Genomic DNA, 25,167 nt, shown 5'->3' with positions numbered 1-25,167 from the left:
TGCTTTCTATAAGGCTGCTTATTATTCATAGATGATGATAAAAATGATGACACTTTTGCATATATTTTATCATTTACCTGCCTAGAAGCTTTGTGCAGTCGGCATCATTTCCACTTTATAAGTGAGGGAATAAAGTCAGGGAGGGTTTAAGTGACTTACCCAAGATCACCAGGCAAGGGCTTGGATGCAGCTCAATCCTGCTATCTACAAATTGTGTGCCTTTTCCAGCAATTGCCACATTTCCTCTCACCTCTCTTGGTACATGAGTTTGCTTTTCTTTAAAGTTTTCAGGAGCCACCACTGACCTGAAAAATCACTTCAAAGGTGTCTTATATGAAGAAGTAGACCCATGTCATTCACAGGAATAATTTGATTATTATTGTGTAAGGAATGAATTCTAATGTACCAACTGAATTATTTAATTTCCAGTTCATGGTCCCATGTTGCCTAATGTTTTCTCATGAGAAAAACTGAATCAGTTCAGGATACATATATCCTTTTGTTTTCTCAGCCAATGCAAGATTTTCTCCCACCACCATCCTTCTTGCAAAGGCTGCTTTAAATTCCTAAAGACTTTGCAGAATGAGGGCATCTAGGGCAGGTGGTGGAAACATTAGGTCTATGGTTTCATCTGTCCACGCTGGCAGCTGCTGAACAGTGCATTGTCTCATATGGTCCCCAAACATCCTCTCTCCCTGCCAGCATCTGCTGAGATGTCTGAGCTCCCAGCTGGCCTCTGGTAATCAGCCTTCTCTGGCGTCCGCTGCACTGTCTGTCTTGTTCTTACAATAAGGCCACTGGGGTCTGCTTGCCTTTGGTGCCAAGACTTCCTGGCTCTTGGCCACAAGGGACAAAGATCTCCCACTCCTTAGGTCTTGCTCAGAGGCTGTGAATCCGTGGTGGGCTCTCTGTAGACATTGCTATGCAACTGCTCACCAGCACTGCAAGGCAGGGGAGCTTTTCTACAAGGCTTGCCCCTTCTGAGCTTCACCTGGAAAGGGTGTTGCCTTACCTGTTACTTTCTTCCCTCTCCCTCCTGTGGGCTCTTCCTGGTGGTGGACAGTGTGCAGGGGTCCTTCCCGGAAACACCATTGGCCATCTATCTTGTTTCCCCAAGACTCTCTGTCCCATTCTCCAGCCCATGGATTTCTTTTTTAATATATGGTTCCCTTGAATGTTTAATTTAATTGTTACTTAAGTATTAATTACTAGTTACTTATTTACTAAATGACTTAATGGACGATTTTCTTTTACCCGCATGTCCTACTCCTTTTTTCTCCCCCTTACTGATAACCATTTCCTTTTGTTTAGTGTGTAAATTTTTGTTTATATATGTTCTTAAAAATGCGTATTGTTTTGTGCACATGCATTTAATTTACACAAATTAGCATTATGTAATAATTAATAGTAGTAGTAAGTAATACTATTACAGTTAATTTTGTTAAAATAGTATCCTTCTTTATCTGTTTTGTCCTCATACTAGATAGGTGCTGATGGGAGATTAGCACAGGAACCGGACTGCTTCAGTTTTCCTGGGAGCATCTGAAATGTTTTTGCTCTTTTAGATAATTTATTTGCTTTTAAACAGATGTTGAGACTTCAGATTAATTGGACAATAGCCGAAAAACAAATTCAATCTCAGCTTTCAACAGCCTCTATTATTAAGGGCTTCAGTGTAGGTGGGTGTCATGTTGACTGTCTGTGAGACAAGTCAAATGGCCTGCCTCAGATTTCATTTCAAGAGGTGAGAGAGAAGCCAGAAAGGCGTTACGTAGTGTAGGTTGAGATGAGATGTCATCACTGCAGGTTCTGCAGACCCCTCACTGCCCAACTGCTGTGAGTCAGTCTGTATCAGAACCACTGCTACTGCCAGGTAAGGAAGCCAACTGCTCCTGGAGTGACTCAGTACTGGCTTAAGTGAAAGAAAATATTCCAAGAATCAGCGAATTATCTAAAAAGGCACATTGTGGATCAAAATTCTTCACCTCACTCAAGCCATATAAAAACTAAGCCCCAAACTTGAAATCCATGCACTTCAGGGTTGAGTGCATTCTCTTTCTGCTGCTGTGAATGATGGTCCAAGGCCAGATGTGAGTGTGGGGTTATTGCAGCACTGCAGTGATTAACCATTTTAGCCTCATTTTGTGGCTGCCAATACCATGGGGGGTCAACATATGGCTCCTCTGCCTCTGTTAACATTAACCTTCAGCATATGGGTGGTCAGGACAGAGAACCAGAGAGGACAAATTCCTGTAAAAACCAAACATGTACATACACATGACCTCATAAGACTGAGGGATGGGATTGGAGTAGAGGACTGTATTGGGGGAGGTAATGCTTCTTAGAAGAATTTTTTTTCATTATTCCTTTTCCTTTCTTCCTGAGTACTCCCAGGAAGCCCTGACCCTCTACACCCCTCCCAGCATTCTATGTGCCTGCATTCAGAGCACTCAAAAACACATGGTAGACCGTACCTTATAAAAATCATACTTATTTCTTCTCTCCTTTTAGGAGGTTTCACATTGTTATCTTAGTAAATGGGGATGCAGAGGCCTTAGTCTATTGTGATTTGATTTACATAAAACTCAATCACTCAGACATTTCTGTGATATTATGCTCTGGTAAAAAAAAAAAAAGTATAGTCTCTATCCGGGAGTACAGGGTCGTGCCTGTAATAAGTTTCCGAATTTCTTGAGAGATTCAATTGTGAGGCCATCTGGCTCAAGGGTTTATGTCCTTGTCTTGAGATAATTTCATTATCTATACATCAGCAGTGATAGTCTCCTTAATTAACTGAGTCACCTCACAGTTTCTGAAAATATTTTGATCTGATCTTTATTTTTTATTACAGAACTAGAACAATGCAACCCAATCAAAGGATGTTCACAAAAAAGATTGACTATAGTGTTTTTTCTGGCTTAATTTCTTAAGTAAATCTAAGGCAGATTTCTTCTGCTTTTGTTGTTCCTTCCCTTCTCCAATTGTAATCCTGTAGAAAATTTTACTAGGACATAGCAGATATGCAAACTGGTCAATAATGTCCGTAGGTAAAATGATCATTTAAAAAAATTTATAGTTGGTGTAGCAATGGGGAAAAGATTTTAGGGGGGGGGGGTTGCAATTCAGGTATTTAATGAATTGTGACTAAAACAAAGAGAGACGTATGTATGTACGTTGGGGTGACAGAATGAATCATGGTGGACTGACCTAGATAAAGGAGAAGTAAAGGGGCTGGGGGAGGGGAATAAGGAAAAGATATTTAGGGAGTGAGAGTGAAAATAATGTGTGGTAAATAAGAGAAGTCTGAGCCTAAATCATAAGGCAAAACATCATACAACAATTACAATATAATGAAAATTTTTATTCAGTGTTTGTAATTAAAAACATTTTAATTTACCAATAAGGAAAGAAAAAGAAATGAGATTGGGAAGGAAATCAGCTAGAGGAGAGTAAGTCACTGTGGTGATAGTCTAGTTATTTATTTTACACTGGAAACACTGCTATGGGCCTGGTTGACATGAAAACTAGTAACCTAGAGTGTAAAGCCACTGTATCCCATTCACAATTTTTTTAAGTCATCTTAAAGAAAGAAAATCTGAAGGGCAAATGAACACAATCCACAATAGCCTGCAACTATGAAGTGAATGGGTAATCGAATGAGAAATTGGACCTGTTGAAATGAAAAAAGCAGGCATCTCATATGTTTTTTCCCAAGAGTTTCATATTTGGCAAGAGAAATGTGAGTGGTATTTGGATAAATTGTTTTGGTAATGTTACCGTGTCCTGTTGCGCTACACAATTGCAAAGAGTTTTATTTTGACTCCTCAGCTACCCTTCCATTTTAATTTTTACAAATGTTATCCATAAATATAAACTTTTTAGCAATTCCTCTTCTAAGATTTTATCAACAAACTCACACATGTAGCCAAATACAGAGGGTGCCAAAAATGTATATACATTTTAAGAAAGGAAAAAGCTATTAAAATAGTATATTCAATATATACTGATAACAAAAGATGAATACAAGTCACATTTACCTTCTGCAATTACAAGAGGTGCTCAAAGTGATTACCATCAGCGTCCAGACACTTCTGATTGCAGTGAACTACTGCTTGAGCAACGTTGACCAAAGTGTCCACTTGTAGACATTTTTTGACACCCCCGTTATGTATGTCTATCTTTGCAGCATTATTTGTAATAGCAAAAGAAACATGTAAGTGTCCATAATCTGGTAGCACCTATAAGTAAAAGGGGCAATATTTAGAAAATTATTATTGTACTTTTCTCTTTTTTCTTTCTGAGCCCATGAGCATTTCCAGTTAGTCTGAGAAGCCCATTTGTCAGGGAGAAGACCATAATCAATTTCTGACATCCAGAGTAGGATCATGCAGTGAGGTGATAGCCTCTAAAGCCATGCTATTGTGCAAAGAGAGGATTTTGCAAATATCACTATTTCCCTCCTTCAACATAGGAAGGAACCAGAATTGTTCCTCCTGCCTATTACAGCAAAGCCATAGGGCATTCTTCCATATCTTTCATGATAGTGGGAGCCTCTTAAGCAGGGGAAATTAGACAAAAGCCTGACCTTTTGCTACCCTGGGAGATTTCGGGAAGAACAGGGAAAGGAAGGAAATCAGTGGAGTAAAAGATATGTGTTCCAGTGTTTTCCCTTCCTGATTTTTGCAAGTGGGGAGCAGAACATTAGGCAAGAGAGTCTAACACTGAGGAGAGAGGGTACTCTGCTTCCCCTCCCCAAGTATGATCTAGAGAGTCATCTCCTGTGGAGCTGTGTCCTCATGTGCCTGGGTGAGGCCACATCACTTTGAAAGCACATCTCAAAATCTACATGGTTACAGCAAATAGGGAAAAAAGAAATGGAGTTCCCCTCCTCCCACCTCTGCTTAAGAATCCTTTAGTGAAAGCAAAGTTCTATGCTATCATTCTTATCTAAAAGCATTGTGCCCTGTGGATTTTCTGGTCGAGATGGCAGAGTAGGTAAAAGCTGTGCTCACCCCTTCTCATGACCACATCAAAATTACAACTATACTACAGAACAACCATCCTTGAGAATCACCTGAAGTCTACCTGAACTGAAGCCCTACAACTAAAGATGTACAGAAGAAGCCACCTCAAGACTGATAAGAGGGGCAGACACGCAGAACAAGCTGGTTGCACTCCCATTGTGTGACTGTTAAAAATCAGGAGAGAGATCTCAGCTTTGGAGGTTCTCCCCCAACCCCCACCATAAAGAGCGAGGGGTCTTAGCCCTATACCAGGCTCCCCAGTCCAGGGTTCCAGTGCCGGGAAGAGAAGTCCCCACAACTTCTGGCTGTGAAAACCAGCAGAGAAAGTGGCTGGGTGAAATGGAAGGTGGCTAGAGTCCCTGGCATTCTTGTTAAAGGGCCCGCACACAGATGTACTTGCTGATGGACTCACTCGCTCTGAGCTCCAGCACTGGAGCAGCAGCTTGAAATGTGCCAGGGATATATGGGGAGGAACTAAGTTGTCTGCATACAGGGCAAGGGCTGGAGGGGCAGCTTTCTCCTAGACAGAGTGCTGGTAGAATCCATTGTATCGTTGTTGAGTCCTCACCTCTCCTGGTGTGCATACACAGGTGACTGCCATATCTGAATCTTCATCAACCTAGCTAACACCATTCATTTGCCCTGCCCTGGTGATTCCCTGAGATCCCATCCTATCCAACTTTCAGGTGTACCCAAGCCTCTTACAGAGGCTTTTCCATACAAATGGCCTGTCTTGCCTCATGCTGTAGACTTTTCTAAAATCTCTCAAAGGTTCATAAAAACCAAATAAGCAGCATCTGGCTTTGGTGCGTCCCATACCTCTTGCTGAGCAGCCCCAAGCCTGGCACTAGCAAAAGCTGGCCTCGGTTCACAGCTTAGCCTCTGGAGGTACTTCCAAGCCTACTGTGGGCGGTGGCCGTCTTCTGATTGCTTTGGGGCTTATGCCAGGTGGCCCCCGACAGAGCATAGGCTGTGGCTGAACTTGGCCTGTGGCAAGGCCCCTCCCAGGAGGCCCCAGGGCTGGCACACCCGGTGGCCAGCTTTGGACCAAGGTGGAGCACCCCCTGGCTGCCTCCAAGGATGACACAACTGAAGGGCAGACTGGGCAGGTAACAGAGCCCTGCTAAAGCAAAATTAGCTCTGTAGGGTCAGCCTCTGCACAACAGCTTCCCAGCTATAGTCATGACCAGTCCTCACAACCATTTAGCCGGAGGGTCAATCACTCCCACTCCCATTGACATGCAAACAGCAACCAAGGCTCAACTACAATAGGAGGGAAAAACTCACACAAGGCTCAGGTGACCAACGAGACTGCACCACTGGGCCCCACAGTACACCTAATATATAAGGCCACTCTACTAAGAACGGAAGACATAGCAGCCTTACCTAATACATAGACAAACAAAGAGAGACAGCCAAAATGGAGAGTCAAAGAAACATATCCCAAGTAAAAGAAAGAACAAAACTCCAGAAAAGGAACTAAACAAAAAGAAGACAAGCAATCTATCAGATGCAGAGTTCAAAACATGGGTTATAAGGATGCTCAGTGATCTCAGGGAGAACATCAACAAAGAGATAGGAAGCATAAAAATAGAGATAGAGGGCTGGCCAAGTGGCGCGATGGTTAAGAACTGGCTTGGGATGCCAGAGGGCCCCGGTTTGGATCCCACATATGAGGGCCAGTAACACTGTCCTCTACAGCTAAGAGGCTGAACAACAGCTCAACCTGGAGCTGGGCTGCCATGAGTTGCTGGCGACGGCGTAGGCTGCAGCCCCTGTGGCAGTGAGTTGCCACGGGCTACTGTATGTAGCCAGCAGGCAGCGTGAGTGGCCAGCAACTGCAGTGAGCAGCCGTCCAGAAGCCGGTGACTGATGTGCCTTGCCTGGGAAGAGCGCAATGATGGTGCTAACGGGCCAGTGAAGCAACATCCTCCACAACTAGACTGAAGAACAAAACGACAGCAACTTGTCTGTTCCCCTTCCCCCAATTCCCCAACACTGTTCCCATCCCCCAATTCCTCAATAAAAATCTTAAAAAAAAAGAGAGATAGAAACATAAAAAGGAACCAGTCAGAAATAAAGAATACATTAACTGAAATGAAGAATACATTAGAGCAGTGGTTCTCAACCTTCCTAATGCTGCGACCCCTTAATACAGTTCTTCATGTTGTGGTAACCCCAACCATAAAATTATTTTCGTTGCTACTCTATAACTGTAATTTTGCTACTGTTATGAATCGTAATGTAAATATCTTTTTGTTTTCCGATGGTCTTAGGCGACCCCTGTGAAAGGGTCGTTCAGCCCCCAAAGGGGTCGTGACCCACAGGTTGAGAACCGCTGCATTAGAGGGAATCAACAGTAGATTAGATGCAGCAAAAGATCGAATCAACAATTTAGAAGATAAGATAGCAGAAAACACCCAATCAGAAAAAAAAGAAAAAGGAATCCAAAAAAATAAGAGTTTAAAGGGTGTCTGGGACAACATCAAGCATAACAACATTCACATCATAGGGATACCGGAAGGAGAAGAGAGAAGGCAAGGAATTGAAAATCTATTTGAAGAAATTTTGACAGAAAGCTGCCCTAACCTGGTGAATGAAATAGATATACAAGCCCAGGAAGTGCAGAGTCCCAAACAAGATGGGTCCACACACACATGTACTTGCAAAGAGGCACACATGGAGGTACATCCTAGTTAAAATGCCAAAGGTTAAAGACAAAAAGCTAAAGGAGTTCATCACCACTAAACCAGTATTATAAGGAATCTTAGAGGAACTTCTTTAAGATGGAACAAAAAAAAAAGATAAAAAATATGACAAAGTGGCAGTAACTACATATCTACCAACAATTTTAACTGTAAATGGATTAAATGCTCCAATCAAAAGGTAGGGTGATAAGAAAACAAGACCCTTACATATGCTGCCTACAAGAGACTCGCTTCAGATCGAAAGACATACACAGACTGAAGGTAAAGGGATGGAAAAAGGTATTTCATAAAAATGAAAACAAAACAAAATGAAAAGCTGGGGGAGTAATACTTACACCAGACAAAATAGACTTTAAAACAAAAGCTATAACAAGAGACGAAGAAGGAGTCAGTAATCCCATTTCTGGATACTTATCTGAAGAAACCTAACATGCTTCTTTGAGGGGATGCGTACATCCATATGTTCATTGCAGATTGTTTACAGTGGCCAAAATGTGGAGGCATCCTGGGTGTCTGTCAATGGATGAATGGAAAAAGAGGAGGTGGTACATATATACAATGGAATATTGCTCGGCCATGGAAGGGAATGGGTTCTCACCATCTGTGGTGGCATGGATGGACCTGGAGGGTATTGTGTTGAGTAGAATACTCATATGTCAGACAGAGAAAGACAGATGCAATGTGATTTTGCTTATATGTGGAATCTGAAGAACAAAATAAACATACAAACAAAGCAGAAACAAATTCACAGATACAGAGAACATTTTCTTGGTTGCCAGATGGGATGGAGGCTGGGACAGTGGGTGAAAAAGGGGAAGAGATTAAGAAGTACATATTGCTAGTTACAAAGGAATTATGGGGATGTAAAATAAAACATAAGGAATATAGTCAATGATATGGTAATAACTGTGTAGTGCTAGGTGAGTACAAGACTAGTCAGGGGGATCATTTCTTAAATTATATAAATGTCTAACCACTATACTCTTCACTGAAACTAATATAATATTGAATGTTAACTGTAATTGAAAAATTAAAAAATTAAAATTAAAAATTAAAAAAGGTGAAGGGGAAACCAGATTTCCAGGTGTAAAACAAGTCATGGGGATGTAATGTAGAGCATAGGGAATATCGTCAATAATATGATAACAGAGTATGGTGTCAGATGGTTGCTGGACTTACGGTGATCACTTCTTTAGGTATATAAATGTTGAATAACTATGGTGTACACCTGAAACTAATATAATATTGTGTTAGCTGTATTTTAATTGAAAAAAATCTTTAAAAAGATAAGTAAAATCATTGTGTCCTGTGGCCAATGAAGCTGAGCTTGGGCAACTGACCTGACCATTGATGTGAAATTCCAGAAAGAAATAGCAAACCACCCAGTCTTTATTAGTGACTGCCAGGGCTCTTGACCTATAATTAAAAGGTTATTATCAAAGAGAAATGTATAACATGTTTCCCTTTATCATTGGCGGTGGGTGTGCACGTAGTGAGTCCAAAACATTTTGACTGTTAGTCCTTCCTCCCGTCCTCAGTTTTGTCCTGAGGACTCCTGCCCTGAGCTGGAACTCCTCCCCAGCCCAACAGGCTGCATTGACATAGATCCACACCGTGTCAGGGGAATGAAGATAAGTCACCACTTAGAACATTCCAGCTATTTAGAGCATCACCATTCTAAGTAACTAAAAGGTTTACACTTAGAAATAAACGGTGGTTTATCTTCATTTTTTTCTGCTGTGGGCACTGGCATGCAGACCTGACAGCAGCTGCTCTCCGAATGCCTGCACCCAGGAGTCTTTGAGAGCTGGGCTCAGTGCCCAAAAAAGTATAAGCACGGAAAATGAACATACCCACCCAAGAAAGTTGGGCAGAATACAACACTGGCTCAGAATTAATGAGCACCAGCAAATCCCTTTCCTAAGAGGAGAATTTCATGTCTTCTGCGTCTAGAGGCTGATTTTGTTTTTAAATAAAATTCTGATTCATTTTAAGGCGAGCTTAGAGATACTTCTTATATGTGTGATTATTTCTGAGGCTAGTGGCAAATTCTGACTCCCAGTTCCTTCTTTTTTTTTCTTATTTTTAATCAGATTCTGGAAATAGAGGAGAAGCACATATCTCTTCTCCCACCCTGAATTGAAATATAAGTTTTAAAGTAAATACTTCATTGACAAATAGACTGAGATTCTGTTTGTGGATTTCCCATTATCTAGTCTGTGACCTTGAGCAAGCCACTTAACCTCTATGGGCTTCAGTGGCCTCACCTGAGAAATGGGTGTGGGTTTTGATGAACTTATTCCCAAGATGCCTTTCAGCCCCAAGAGCCTCTGGGTCCATGTGCATGCCCCCCCCCCTTCCCCTCTGTGACCTTCTCCCCCCTCTGAGGTGCTTTCTTACCTTTCCAGGCATTCAGTAGTAACCTGAGGCTTGGAGCCTGTCCACACCCCTGCGCCTCCTACCTCCACACTTTTTTTTGTCCCCATTCCCCTCTTCCACCTGATCTCAGTTGGCTGAGGAAGCTAGAAAGTATGTGAGGGTGGGTGACTCCTGATAGTTTTAGTGCTACCTATTTCAGTTTCCTTTGTTGCACTTTTTGTAATGGCCACCAGCTGTAACCCTCTATTTTTGTGGCTGTGTACTTGATTAATGCCTACCTCCCTGATACAGACATCACATGTCTTCAGCTTGCCCTGTACCCCTAGTACCTGGCAGTGTCTGGTAACAGTAGGGGACCAGTACACATTTGTTTGAATGAATGAGTCCTTTCTAGGCAGCACACCTTAAATCACATTTAGCAGGCAGCTTAAGGTGGACCTTGCTGGAATTCTTGTTGGTTTATGTAGGTTCATCCTGATCCCCAAATCTGAAATGGCCACCTGCCTCCCTTCCTCCCACCCACCCCCACCCATTCACTCTTGGACTTTGTCTTTTATCCCATCTTACTTCATCTCCTTACACTACCGGAATTTATTTATTCTCAGCTTTATTACCTGTCTCTTCTACTAGAATGGAGGCTTTGTGAAGGCAAGGACCTTCTTCACCTTGCTTGAGACTGTGTACTCAGCACCTAAAACAGCACCAGCACATAGTAGGCTCTTAATAAATATTTGTTGGCTGAATGAATGAAAAATGACTTCCTGTTTGTAGCTTATTCAAATGACATGGACTCTCTGGCTTGACATCAGTTAGAAAGCTCTTCCTTGCAGTGTTCCAGGCCATTACCAGGAACTACTCTTCTCCCTGCTCCCAAGAACACAGTGGCTTGTCATGCTTTTGCCATTTCTCCTACAAGGAGCAGAAACTGTGTTCTTGAATGACAGCCCATTTAGGGTAGACCATTTTCTCCGTCACTTGCTTTGCTCTTTGCCTTTGTTTTAAAATTTCCAGAACTCGGAAAAGAAAGAGAACAAGAGACTTGAACAGAGTGTAGTAACTCTTCAATCCAGTAATGTTTCCTTCACTGGGCAGGCAGACATGCATGGTACCCTGGCCTCTCTGGCAGGCAGGCATGAATGGTACCCAAACCTCTCTGGCAGGCAGGCATGCGTGGTACCCAGGCCTCTCTGGTGAATGAAAAACATCTGCTCTAACTAAGCCTGATGTCTTGCAAACACTCCAGGCCCCTTGCTGCCTTGAGCACAGCACCCAGGGTACCTTCCCTGCCTGCTGTTACTGCTGCTTATTTGGTGGCTGCTTTCCTCATTCTTTTGGGCCTTTGGGTATTTTTGTTGTTATCTACAGAACCTCTGAGCTTTCTTATTGTAAAAGCCAAAGAGAAGAACTGGACTAACAGATGTTTTTGCTTTGTTGTATAGAGGACAAGTAATGTTTTCCTTGTTCAATACAGGACATTTTCATACTGTTAAATATCTTCCTTGTTTAGTTACGTTTTAAAGTAAAAGGTGTGTGTGTGTGTGTGTGTGTGTGTGTGTGTGTGTGTGTGTGTGTGTGTGTGGGGACGGGGGCAGGGGCTGTGGAACATTTAAAGTCATTTCTAAGAGAAAGACTTCCTAAGATATCATAAACACATTTCTTTGTGCTACTAATATAATAAGCTCTTGTGTTTGTGTAGCAGGCACAAATGAACTTGAATTTAATTCACTGTGAGTGATTGACATATACTGCTCTCTAAAAGCATGATAAAAAGACCTAAACATTGGGAAAATAAGAGGGAATAGATGAGGGAAAAGAAAATGCTTATGTTGTAAACTGTTTACCATAAATTTGATAGAATTAGTAGACACATACTGACTGTTCTTCATATTATGTTGGCCTTCAGTATTGACTAAAACCAGCTTTAGTTTAAAAAAATTTCTACTTATAAAGTACAGTTAATATCTGTGAATGCTTGACTTTCTTAAAATGGATTATTCTTCTTAACAATAAAGTGAATATTGAAAATAATTTCTCACCAATATGCTGTGGATTTGTTTCTGTAAATAATACAGTAACACCTAAAAAAACCCCAGCAGCTATTGTTTAACCTATTTATTTACTTGTTCTGTATTGGAATGGTATGATACAAATTATTCCTACCGAGGATGTGCTGTTTTATATGACTTTATTGTTAACCTTCTCCTTCAGATTTCTTCCATAGTTAATTTAGCAAAACTGCATTTAAATCAGTCCCCGATGGGAGGACCTGGAGTTCACATTTTTGCTTTTAATAGACACATTAGTCTTCCTACATGGTAAGATTTCATAAATGGCTCCTGATTCTTTTCTTGGGGGATAGCTATTATGTATCACTCAGTGCATTTCTGGTCTTACCTTCGGGAATTTACAGCGGTTGTCATTACTTTGGCTTCAGGTGAAACATCAGATGTTTTAAATTGGATGTTGTATTTGTGTTTAGGATAGATAAAACTCTCCATGTACATTTTAACAAGAGTCATGTAAATGTTATGTTGGCTAAGCTCGTTTGAATATCCAAATGTTACTTTAATACCTAGTTATGTGCAGGTTGCTTTTTCCCCACCCCCAGAAAGGAGAGGGAGGGAGGGACTAGAGGCAGGGGTGAGGTGAGACTACTGGCAGGGTTATTTACATGTTGGCTTTAGGGCATAAAGGCTGTGGGGGGCCATGACTGGGGTAGCATCCTGCTAGATGGAAAGCTCTTGCTGATTTTAAAACATTACACAATATAATTCATGTTTATATTAGAAAAACAGTTAATACAAATTAACAAAAATAAGAAAAAAAGATCATAATCGTACTACCATGTTTTCCCAAAAATAAGACCTAGCCGTAGAAGAAGCCCTAGCATGATTCCTCCAGGATATGGAGGGCACGCACCCCTCACATGTGGGTTTTATGACCTATTTCAGGGAGAAGGGTGCCTTTTCAACAAACTCCTTTAGCTTAAAATATTCAGTATGCCAAGGTGCCGTGTTTTGGCACCTAAAATCACGCGAGGGTTTATTTTCTTTCTAGGTCTTATTTTCAGGGAAACAGGGTATCTAGAGATAACTACTGTTAAAATTTTGCATATAACCTTTTATGCTTATTTACATGTTTATGTTTATCTTTTTCTTTAAACACAAAAATGGGATCCTCTGATTAGTTAGCAAAGGGTGCTCAATTAAAAATATATATCCTTTACCTATTGCTTAATAAATAATCCTTGCCTTGTGCCACATAATACAAATAATGTTGACAAAGAGAAGGAGAACATGGCCAACCATCCCAGGTCACCAGCTTCCCAAGTGACTGGTCTGAAATAAGTTGGGAAAGCACATGGAAGCCCCAGAGAGTCTTTAAGGGAGAGAGTACTATCATCCGAAAGCTGCCTCAGTGAAGTCTTTAGTTAAAACTAACAAAAAAAATCCTGATTATACATGTTCAGGAGTCACAAAGAAGGATTAGGACATTTACACGGAGACTCATATACAAAATGTGTGGGAGAGGAGGATGGGTGTTTGCGGGGTCTCCAACTCTCACCCATTTACTTGCCACATATCAAGAACTGGAAACGGCCTGAGATTTGTTCCTACTTGTAAGCTAATAAATTAGCCTGCTGCAGTTTCGTGGATACTGCCAGAAGACACAAAATGCCTGGATCAGAGACAAAGGATGTTGTTACTCGTGGCACAGCAAGAAGCATGAGCTTCAAGTTCATGTCTGTTTCCCTGGTATCTCAGGTCTCATGCAGTGACAGATAGGCCCAGGTGGATGTCACCATAGAGAGTAGGCACCTCTTTTGGTTTCCACATAATGGATGTCTCATAAAACTTAGGCCTCAGTCTCCTCCTTTGTATGTCTTCACGCACATGTGTCCTCCTAGTAGAATTTTCCCTACCCTCATAGAATTTTCCCTCAAAAATATATTGTTAAAATTCAGTTGCTGTTTTTCAAAACAGTCATCAGTTTTGAAGGACCGTTAACCTAAACATCAGTGAATGCAAACAAAACTGGGCAAGTTTTTTCCCTCTTAAGAAAGAATGTGCTGCATATCAGAATCCAGGTCTCCTGCAGAGTTTAAGGGGCCATTTCAGGCCCTGGTTGGGGAGAATCAGTGATTATGTTGCTACTTAACAGGATACTAGATAAAGTCTCAGAGGAGAACCGGGTAGTTTACATTTTAGGCTAAGTGCTCCTTTTATGACTTCAAATGGCATCTCATTTGGAGAATAAACACCTTTGTAATTAGCCTAAGAGGCATGGAAAGGTATTTGATGTTTGCGCCTTGGTTACCAGGATTTGCTTCTGCCAGCCACAGCAAGTTTTACAACTCGGATATTCAATTAATGTAATTAATATAGTGTATTGTGACTTGGTCTGAGGATGAGAATTGTGATGTTTCTTATTTCACAATGTGAATTTGGGGATGATGTGGGTTTGGGGTTTGCGTGGTGTGATTTAGGCCTGGGGATATCCATGAGTTCGACTGGATTGTACTTGCCTCATTGGTGAGGGGGTCATTAAAAATGGCCATTAAACTCCTGTCCTAGTCTTCTTCCCCAACCTTATTGTTAGTTATTCCCATTGGAAGGATTTGCTCAGCCGGACTATTTACTACCTGGCAACACACAGTGGTTATTCCCACCTACTAGCCTTTGCCCATCCCTTCTCCTTCCTCTCCTTCATAGAGGTAGTTCCTAAGAAAGCCCAGTCAATTCCTGATCTTTCATAAACCTCTCTCTATCCATGCCATTCCTCAGTGATCACCCGCTCCTCTAAGATCCAAAAGCACCAGTTTTCTTTGTTACTTCATTCACTTATTCATTTATTCCACAAATATTTTGTGTCTGTTGTATCCAGGGAACAAGACAGATGCTAGTTTTGTTTCTATTTTGGAGTTATTTTCTAATGGGGAAGACAGACCCTAAACAATCAAATATAGAATTAGTCATTGATTATTATTATCATAAGTTCCGGAAAGGAGAGAAACTGGACTCTAACAGGGTCCTACTCATGTGGCACTTGTTTGATACTATCTTTAGGGAGGGAGAGATTATTTATAAACTGTATGAAATGCTGTAGTAGGCACTAGGCATATATTATCTCATATCATCCTGCCAACTGCCTTACGCAGAAGGTAATATTACTCCCATATTTCAGAAAAAGAGCAAGAGGCTTGCCAACGTAAAGGAACTTCATCTTGCTAATGAACAGTGAAACTGAAATTTGATGGTTGGGTTTTCGAAGTTTTTGTGCCTATTTGTTATTCTTGTAGTTGAGTTTCTTAACTCTTCCGGTACAGAGTATGAAGTTTGAAGATAGGAAACTCACCTTGTAACTTGCCCAACATGTTGCTGCACAAATAGGAAGATCTCAGTGGCCTGCTGGCTTCTTGACTGAATTAAATCATGAGATGAAATAACAGTGTGTTGGAGCTTGAGGGATTTAGGGGCTGATCTAGGAAAAAAGATAGGACCACAAGAGATGAGGACACAAAACAAGCTTTACGGTGTGGTGCTTGGACAGGGTTGTATGAGAGGAGAAATCCTCAGAGCCTGAGACTACCCAGAAGCTTATGGTGAGGGGGCCACCATCCAAAGGGGAGAAGGGCAAGTGACTTCTGGAGGGGAGAGGGAATCAGAAAGGGGGGTTATATATATCTGCATTCTGCTCCTCACCAGCCTGGTGGGAAATCTCTGGGTCAGAGAGCTCTGAAAAGTGCAGAGGCTGGCTACAAAGTGTCTTATCACTAGGTAACAGCTGGTGGGGGAGGTTTTTGTGGAGTATGCAAAGCAGACAGGCTCTGAATGGTTAAAAATGTGCTTGTTTGTGCTATTTTTAAATTAATTAGAAGTGTTCACATTTGAGTTTGGTACTGGTGGGCTTTTGAGCTAGTGGGTCTCAGATGTGAGTGAATACACAGAGTCCATCTTAGGCTGTTTATATAACAGAGTGAAATGTGGCCCATGTGTTTTTCTGAAACTCAGATTCAGGCTATGTGTGGCAGACACTTTTGTGAAAGGAGTTAGCTACTCCTGCAGTTGATTGTGTACCAGTAGCACCAAAAATTGTGTTTTAAACACACTCACCTGCGTGAAGGCTTTGGTGGTTGTGAGTGCTGCTGTTTCCAGGTCTTGCCAATTTTTTCCTTTTTTTTCATGAATACTCACTGAAGGTTGAATGAGGGAGGAAGTGGGATAATTGTGGACACTGAAGGAAGCATCTGACCTTGAGATACAAGTGCTCTGTGTAGATCTGGTAGTGGTGACTGTGGGTGGTGGGCAGAGTATTGGAACAAGGTTATGATGGAAAAGATTAACGTTCAGGTTGTTATCTATTTTATTTGATGGCTTCTACACTCTATAATTCAGGAATGTGAGTAGGATGTGGCTTCAAACTATAGTCTCCTACCTTTTCAAACTATTCTTTCCTAGTCATCTTTCTAGAAGGTTAAGGTATTCTGGCTTTGACAGCTGTTACTCAGTCATGTTATTGACATTGCATTAAGTAATCTTCTAATCTTTACCTTGTGTTTCTTCTGTGGGACATTAAAACTCAAGAAAAGACAACAGTAAAGAATTAATACTTAATCATTCTGTGTCAAAATACACATTGATTCTTTAAACAAAAGCATAAAACTGAATATTGACCATTCTAGTCTTATTCCTCATTCCTCTAAGAATTCCTAAGAATTTAATTTGTATGGCCTTGCTAAACTAATGATAGACAAATATCACTTCCTTATATTAAAGGCGGTGGACCTAATCCCATTCCTGAACAAGAAGTAAAATGGTACCACATGGAGGTTAAATAATTCTTTATGTCATTAGGGTACTATTTGGACTATTCAGTAATCTTTACTTATGAGCATATTCTAGTATATCAAAATGGTATCTGTTGGGCATCACTCATGCATTGTTCATTTTAGTAACAGGCCTAGACTAGTTCCTTGGAAAAGATTTGAGGTGGCGTAGTATGGTGTGGCTCAGCTGTGGGTTTTGAGTAGGCAAAGGGGTCTTTTCTGAAATTCACCATCTTGTACTCATCAATCATATTGAACCCTTCCTGCTCAGTCCAAGCTTCTCCCCTCATCTGCCTCTCTTCTTCTCTTCCCCTCCTTTTCATATCACCTCCTGTCCACTTAGTCATCTTTTGTGCTGCAATTCACATACCTAATGTCTAAGTTAGTAGTTCTACTTCTAGAGGAAGAGAAAGGTCAGTCCTTATCCTTTCAACAGGTCAAGTGATTGGGGGAGGAGGCTGGTGAGGGAGGTGGAAAATAGAGGGGGGTGGGTGATTAAAAGCTACTGCATTTGTTTCCTTTTCTAAACAAAGGGCCTATTGTGATAGATTACAAAAATAAAAATATCTGGGTTCTTCTTTCATCACGTGACAGATTCTCCTAGACTTACTTACACATGGGAGCAAGGTGAGATCACCCAGGACAAGAGTGAGATTGAGAAGAATAGAGAGCATATTAGGCTATATCCTCCCAGAGAGCATTGACAACTAAAGTAGAGTGGAAGAAGCCATGAAAAGAAACGAAGGATATGGGATGCACATGAAGAAAATGTGGGGTTGTGGAAACCATGGAAAGGGAGTACTGGGAGGGGTCAACAAAGGGTTAGGGGCTGCTAAGCACTATGATCTTAGAAATGCCCTCATTCCATGGAGGTCATTGGTGATTTTGATGAGCACAGTTCAGAGGCACAATGGGCAGAAGACTGATGGGAGTGTGTTGAGGATGAAGGCAAGTAAAGAAATGGAGACAGCTGGCATGGTCATCTACACTCTTTTCTTCTATTTTAAGACCCACTGTTTTTTCTTCCTCTCCAATACTTTTGCAGGAGATATTTTACAATGGCTCTTAGGATGCCTGTCAGCAGCCTGTTGGAGGAGTCGGCTGCGACACACTTGTCAAGGCCTTGGGCATGTGTGTGTGTGTGTGTGTGTGTGTGTGTGTGTGTGTGTGTGTGTGTGTACAGAGCCTGGGGAGAAGTTGTTCATCCAGTTATCACCTCACCTGAACACTGGGGTCTGATAGCACCACACACTATTGAATTTTGACTTAAATTCCTGTCTTTAGTTGTAGATTAAAATGTCTTCTAAAAGGATGATGCTGTGATGCAGCATTGAATTCAGGCATTGTTAGACACCAGAAGTTGCTTATATGAGTATAGAGCCAGGCAATGATATTGAAAGCTGTGGAAATGACCAAATCCTCAGTTCTAGGTTACAGGATTTTCAAAACTAGAAGGGGTTGGGGGGATGATTCTTGTTCCTGAACACCCATCTGGCTGACTTTCGAGGGAAGCTGCTTAGCATTACATCAAATATATTTTTGAAAATAATACACCTTATTAAATATCTTATTTTGAGCCTACGTCTTCACATCTAGGGATTCTGAATTACTTTTAGCCATTTTCTAATAGCTACATTTAATCTCAGAAGGACATGCTGAGTTTTGTAAGCTAAGCCCAAGATTTTGACTTTTTTATCACATCTAAGGTTTAGCACATAATTTTTTTCACAGTAATCTTTTCTGTACAATGATGAACTTTATTGGCTAATATTTGCTTAAGATTTTTAAAATTTGCTTTTTAATTTAGGTATAACTTATCTATGGTAAAGGACACAAATCTTATATGTAAAGCTGACAATTTATACATTTGCATATACCTTTGTAGCCACCACCAGATCAAGGTACAGAACATTCTCAGCACCCCAGGAAGCTCCCCACAAAGTAACTGTTATTCCGATTTTTACCACCACAGTTTAATTGTGGCTATACAAACTTAAGGATACAATGGTTTCCAGTTTTTTATGTAAGGAACTTGAAAGTTGCCACTCCATCTTAACAATAAGTAATGAACTGAACAGACTGAAAAATCAACAACTCGTATAGGATCTTTAAGAGAAGTGAGGTCAGAGGGTAAACTGCTGTCCTTCCCCCGACCCCCCGCACAACATTGGAGAGATGGACAGATGAATATAGGGAATCATGGGGGGCCCTTATACAGGGGACCCTCACAATATTGTGAGTTTTACCTCTAGGACCTCCACCAGGTTCTTACATTAAATATCAGAGAAAAGTCCCTTCAGGGTGGAGGATAGGAACTATGTTGAAATATGCCAGAGCATTTTGTTCTTAACAAGATCTGTCCTCAAGGAGGCCGGCCGAGTGGCTCAGTTGGTTAAGAGATCACTTAAGAGTGTGAGCTCTGAGCAACAGCGGTTCGATTCCCAGCCCGAGCTGAGCGGCCACTGAGCTGCCAATAGGTGGCAGGATGGGTCAGCTTAAAAAAAAAAAAAATCTGTCCTCTAGAGAGACTGTTTTGCCAGGGCCTAACCTACTGGCGTATTATCAGAGCGTAACTGTCCAACTCCAGCCCACTCTAACCACCCTGTCCCACCTAAGGGGGAAGAAAAAATCTGAAGAACCTCTTATGAAGTTCACAGTCTGGAGGCACAGGCTTACTAAAGGCCTGAGATCTAATCTAGGACTATGTAGCACACTTTCCCTCCTCTCACACCTTACCACCGCATGACTAAGACTATTGATAACTGTTCCTTTGGCCAGTACATTATGTCTGGATATATTAAAAGAAAATTAACAAACAAACTACAAGGTATACCAAAAGGCAAAAAACCACAGTTTAAAGGGACAGAGCAAGTATCAGAACCAGAAATGTCAGGGATGACTGCGTCACCACATTACTGTAGGCTGTTGATAGCAGTTTCTCTTACCCAGTTCAGCATGTATGGAGATATATACATATATATATATATATATATATATATATATATATCCTGAATCTGTTATATTATATATATATATATATATATATATATATATAATTACAAGGTATATACCACAAGGCAAAAAGCACAATTTAAGAGTCAGAGCAACTATCAGAACCAGACATGTAAGTGATGTTGGAATGACTAGGAATTTACAAAAACTATGATGAATACGCTGAGGGCTATAATGGATAAAACAGATAGCATGCCTGAACAGGTGGGTAATGTAAGCAGAGAGATGAAAATCCTAAGGAAAAATAAAAAAGAAATGCTAGAGATAAAAAACGCTTAACCTAAATGTAGAATACCTTTGATGGACTTAGTAGTAAACAGGATACAGCTGAGGAAAGAATCTCTGAGCTTGAGGCTATTTCACTAGAAACCTTCAAAACTGAAAAGCAGAGAGAGTAAAGACAAAAAACAAACAAAAAACCCAGAATAGAATATGTAAGGATGGCGGGACAACACCAAAAAGCATAACATATGCGTAAGGGGAATACCAGGAGGAGAAAAAAGAGAAAAAGGGACAGAAGAAATATTTGAAACAACAGTGACTGAGAATTTCCCCCATGAATGTCGGATGACAAACCCAGATTCAGGAAGCTCATAGAACACCAACCGAGCAGGGCACATTCCCCCAAAATATGTCTAGGCATGTCATTTTCAAACTATAAAAAGTCAAAGAAAAAATAATGGAAGAAGCCAGAGGAAAAGAAATACGGGAAAAAAATCAGAGTTACATCAAGCTTGTCCTCAGAAACCATGCAAGCAAGAAGAGAGTGAGTGAAATATTTAAAATATTAAGAGAAAAAACCCCCATCAATCTAGAATTCTGTACCTTGCATTATCCTTCAAAAGTGAAAGAGAAATAAAGCCTTTTTCTGATAAACAAAAATTGAGGGACTCTGTTGCCACTAGACCTGCCTTGCAAGAAATGTTAAAAGAAATTTTTAGCGAGAAGAAAAATGATACAGGTCAGAATCTACACATAAGGAAAAAAAAAGCATTGGAGAAGGAATAACTGAAGGTAAAATAAATGATTTTTCTTATTCTTAATTGATCTAATAGATAACAAGATAACAGTTTTTTTGAATAATAGCAACAATATATTTGATTATATATTCTTACATGCATGTATATGTATGCTTATGTATGCTTATATGTAAGTGAAATGAATGACATGAAACAAGGGAAAGGAGGGAGGAATTAGGATTATTTTGTTACTGTAAGATACTCACACTACTTATGAAGTGTTATTTGGACTTGGATTAGTTGCAAAGGCATATTGCAAACTCTAGGCCCATAAGAAGAGTTTTAAAAAAAGGTATAACTGATATGTTAGGAAAAAAGAGAAAATGGAATATTAAATGCTCATTTGAAACCACAAAAGGTAGAAAAAGAAAAGACAAAAATAGAAACAAAGAACAAGAGTAATCAACAGAAAACAATAAGAAATTTAATACATTTTAGTCTGAGTATATAAATAATCACTGAATATCAGTTGTCTAAACACATCAATTAAAAGAAGTTGTTAGAGTGGATCAAAAAACAAGACCCAACTATATGTTATCTACAAAACCCCACTTTATTTATTTATTTATAAGATTTTATTGGGGAATTGGGGGAGGGGAACAGTGTTGGGGAATTGGGGAAGGGGACCAGCCAAGTTGTTCTTTAATCTTCATTTTGGAGGGCGCCAGTCACCTCTGGCTTCCCTTCGGCAGCTCGTGGCCTCTAAACTCAAGGTGCTGTGTTCAATCTTAGTTGCAGGTGGGCGTAGCCACCATCCCATGCGGGAGTCGAATCAGCAGCCTTGTTGTTAAGAGTGCACACTGTATCCACTGAGCCATCCGGGTGGCAGCTCAGCTCAAGGTGTGGAGTTCAGTCTTAGTTGCGGGTGGGCGTAGCCCACCATTGAACTGGCAATCTTGTTACACCAGCTGAGCCATCCTGCCACCTGTTGACAGCTCAGCTCGGGTGCAGCGTCACTGGCCCATGTGGGAATCCAACTGGCGGCCCTGTTGCTCAGAGCTCGCACTCTTAAGCCAACTCTTAACTGACTGAGCCACTCAGCCAGCCCCTACAAAACCTCACTGTAAATACATGTATATATCATGTAAACTAACCAAAAGAAAGCAGGAGTATATTAATTTCAGACAGCAGACTTCAAAGAAAAGAAAGTTATCAGAGATAAAGAAGGGCATTACATAATGATAAAGGGGTCAATTCTTCAAGAAGACATAATAATCCTTAATGTAGATGTACTTAACAACATCAAATTATAGGAGGCAAAACTGATAGAACTACAGGGAGAAATAGATAACTCCACTATCATATTGGAGACGCCAACACCCCTGTAGTAGAAATGGATGGATCCAGAAGGCAGACAATCAGTAAGAATACATAGTTGACTCAACAACACCATCAATCAAGTGGATATAATTGACATCAATAGACGACATCCAACAACAGCAGAATACACATTCTTCTGAAGCTTACGTGGAACATTCACCAAGATTTTGAACACATTTAAAAGAACAGGAACTATACAATGTGTGCCCTCAGATCACAATGGAATTAAAGTAGGAACCAATAACAGAAAGATATCTGGAAAATCCCCAAATAGGTGGGAATTACACAACACACTTCTAAAGAACACATTTTAAAGAAATCTCAAGAGAAATTGAAAATGATTTTGAGCTAAATGAAAATGAAAAGACAACATCAAAATTTGTGAGATGCAGCAAAAGCAGTGCTTAGGAAATTTATTGAATGCATATGTTAGAAAAGAAGAAAAACTAAAATCAATAATCTAAGTTCCCACCTTAGGAAACTAGAAAAAGGAGTAAATTAAATCCAAAGTAAGCAGAAGAAAAGAAACAATAAGAACGAGAGCAGAATTCAATCAAATTAAGATAGGAAATCAATACAGAAAACCCAAGAAACCAAAAGCTGGTTCTTTGACAAGATCAATAAAATCAATAAACCTCTAGCCAGGGTAACTAAGGGAAAGAGAGAGGATACAAATTACTAAATTTAAGGATATCAAATAACACCCCAAATATCAGGTTTCCATATACTTCTTGTTTGACTACTTTCATTGTTTCGCTTCTTTAAGTTGTCCATACTATAGCTCCTATTCCATCCCTGCTTCCCTTGCTAACCGCTTGTAGCTGGGAGGCAAAGGCGGGAGGAGGCTATGTTCAGAGAGGTTAGAGGGCTGCTTCAGCAGTGGAATTTGCCCATCATTAATTCTTTGATGCCTGAGATCACTGCAGTGGCGTTTCCTTCTTTCAGTTGAATGAGTTGTCTGTGGAGGGCAGCAGTCGCAGGTTATTAGTGTAAAGCAGATTCTCACTCAGATTCTCTCCAGATTCTCTCTCACAGAGCAGCCAGGCAACAGGCTTCGATAGGGAAGCACTGAGGAAAGTTGGGTGCTTGGCAAAGGCAGGCTGGAAGGAAACTGCTTCAGAAAGAGGAGAGAAACTGAGAGTGGTGTTAGACAATAGCTACCCCTGGGCGACCTTGGGCTAACCATGGGTTACCAATAGGTAACCATGGCTACCCTTCCTTCCAGTGAGGCCTCCTTGCCTCTCATCTCCTACGTGCTGCCACAGGCCACCCTCCTTGTCTTCCCATCTCTCCTTTTCTTTGTGTTAGAATGGCCCTCTGAGCTCTCCAGTGCTTATGGCCCCTGTGCTCAGCTACTAAAGGCACAGCATTACAGACTAGGACCATGAGGACTCTGGCAGTTGACTTGTGATCTTTTTAGCCACAAGGTCTGTTAAAATCACTGGGGACGGGAGATGGTTGGGGTGTTTCTGCTATGAGGTGATTTGAGATGACTTTCTTGTTCTTGAGCTAAAGGGATCTATCCTGGTTAGAGAGGATGTCTTAGTACTTTCTGACTCCTTTTGCTTTACAAAGCTTGGGGAGATGTAATTCTTCCTGGCTTGCATCACTGGGCATTTTGATTACAGTGCAACTGAGGTTATGGTATTCCTTGGCTGGGTAGAGGGCTCAGGAGAATTCAGACTACACCTCTGATTACTAATAACCCCTTTTGCTCATTTCTTTTCACATTTTCCTTTTGGTGAAATCCTGTTAAAATTAAAATCAGAGGTAATCTGGAGGGAACAAAATATGCCTCAAAAAGATGTCAGCCAGCCTGAAACTCAGCATGTGAGAGGAGAGGGAAGGGGCTATTTAGGCTCCCACAACCGTTCTTGCCTTGATTGTGTGGACACAAGCACCTCAGGTCTTGCTATTTTTAGTCAAGCTATATGTATTTTTTTTTATTTTTCCTGAAAACGTATGAGAGTTTCATATGACAATTTGAATAGTAGTCATAGTAGTAGTCTTATTCTAGAAAGGCAGAATAGGTAGGGGTTAAATACGGGGTATAGCATCAAAGTATCTGGATTCACATGGCAGGTAAGGAGGATCTCAGAAAGCTAAGATCTGAATAAGAAAAGGGGCAGCTATGCATGGACATGAAGGAGAGCATCCTAAGTGGAAGGACACAGCAAGTGTAAGGGTTATGATGAGCGTGTCGTGCTTGAGAAAGAACAAAGTATAGGGCTGGACCACAGTGAACGGGAGAGAATAGCCCTAGAGGTAGGTGGAGACAGCTGAGTATGGCCTTGTAGGCTACAGTAGGGAATTGGATCTTATTCTAAATGCAATGAAAAGTCACTGGAGAGCTTTAAGCAGGGAACAGGCATGATGTGATTTGGGTTTTTAAAAGATCACTGGCTATTGTATGGTGCGTGGATTGGGAGAGAATAAGAGTGGAAGCAGGGATACAGTTAAAAACCCATTGTAATAGTCTAAGATAAGAGAAGATTGTGTCTTGGACCAAAGTGGTAGTGGTGGAGATGAAGTGAAGTGGATAAATTTGACTATATTTTGGATGTGGGGTCTACAGGGTTGCTCATGTACTGCATGTGGGAGGAGATGAAAAGGGAACAATCAATGATAATGCTAATGATCTGATTTCAGCAACAACTGGGGGGTTGCTAGTTAAGATGGAGAAGACAGACTTTTCGGGGGGGGGGACAGAGGACTTTAGGTACAGTGTATGGATATCAAGAGTGCTGTTTTAGCCATAAGTGTGTGACATTAAACCGTAGACATTAGAGATTTAAGTGGAAATGTCATGTAGGCAGTTGGGTCTAGGATTTGAAGCTCAGTGAAGGTATAGGAACTGATGAGAGACATTTGGGAATCAT

The sequence above is a fragment of the Hipposideros armiger genome, unplaced genomic scaffold (assembly GCF_001890085.2).
Source record: "Hipposideros armiger isolate ML-2016 unplaced genomic scaffold, ASM189008v1 scaffold_16, whole genome shotgun sequence".
NCBI classification, from domain to species: Eukaryota; Metazoa; Chordata; class Mammalia; order Chiroptera; family Hipposideridae; genus Hipposideros; species Hipposideros armiger.
Note: the sequence above shows the minus strand (reverse complement) of the source record.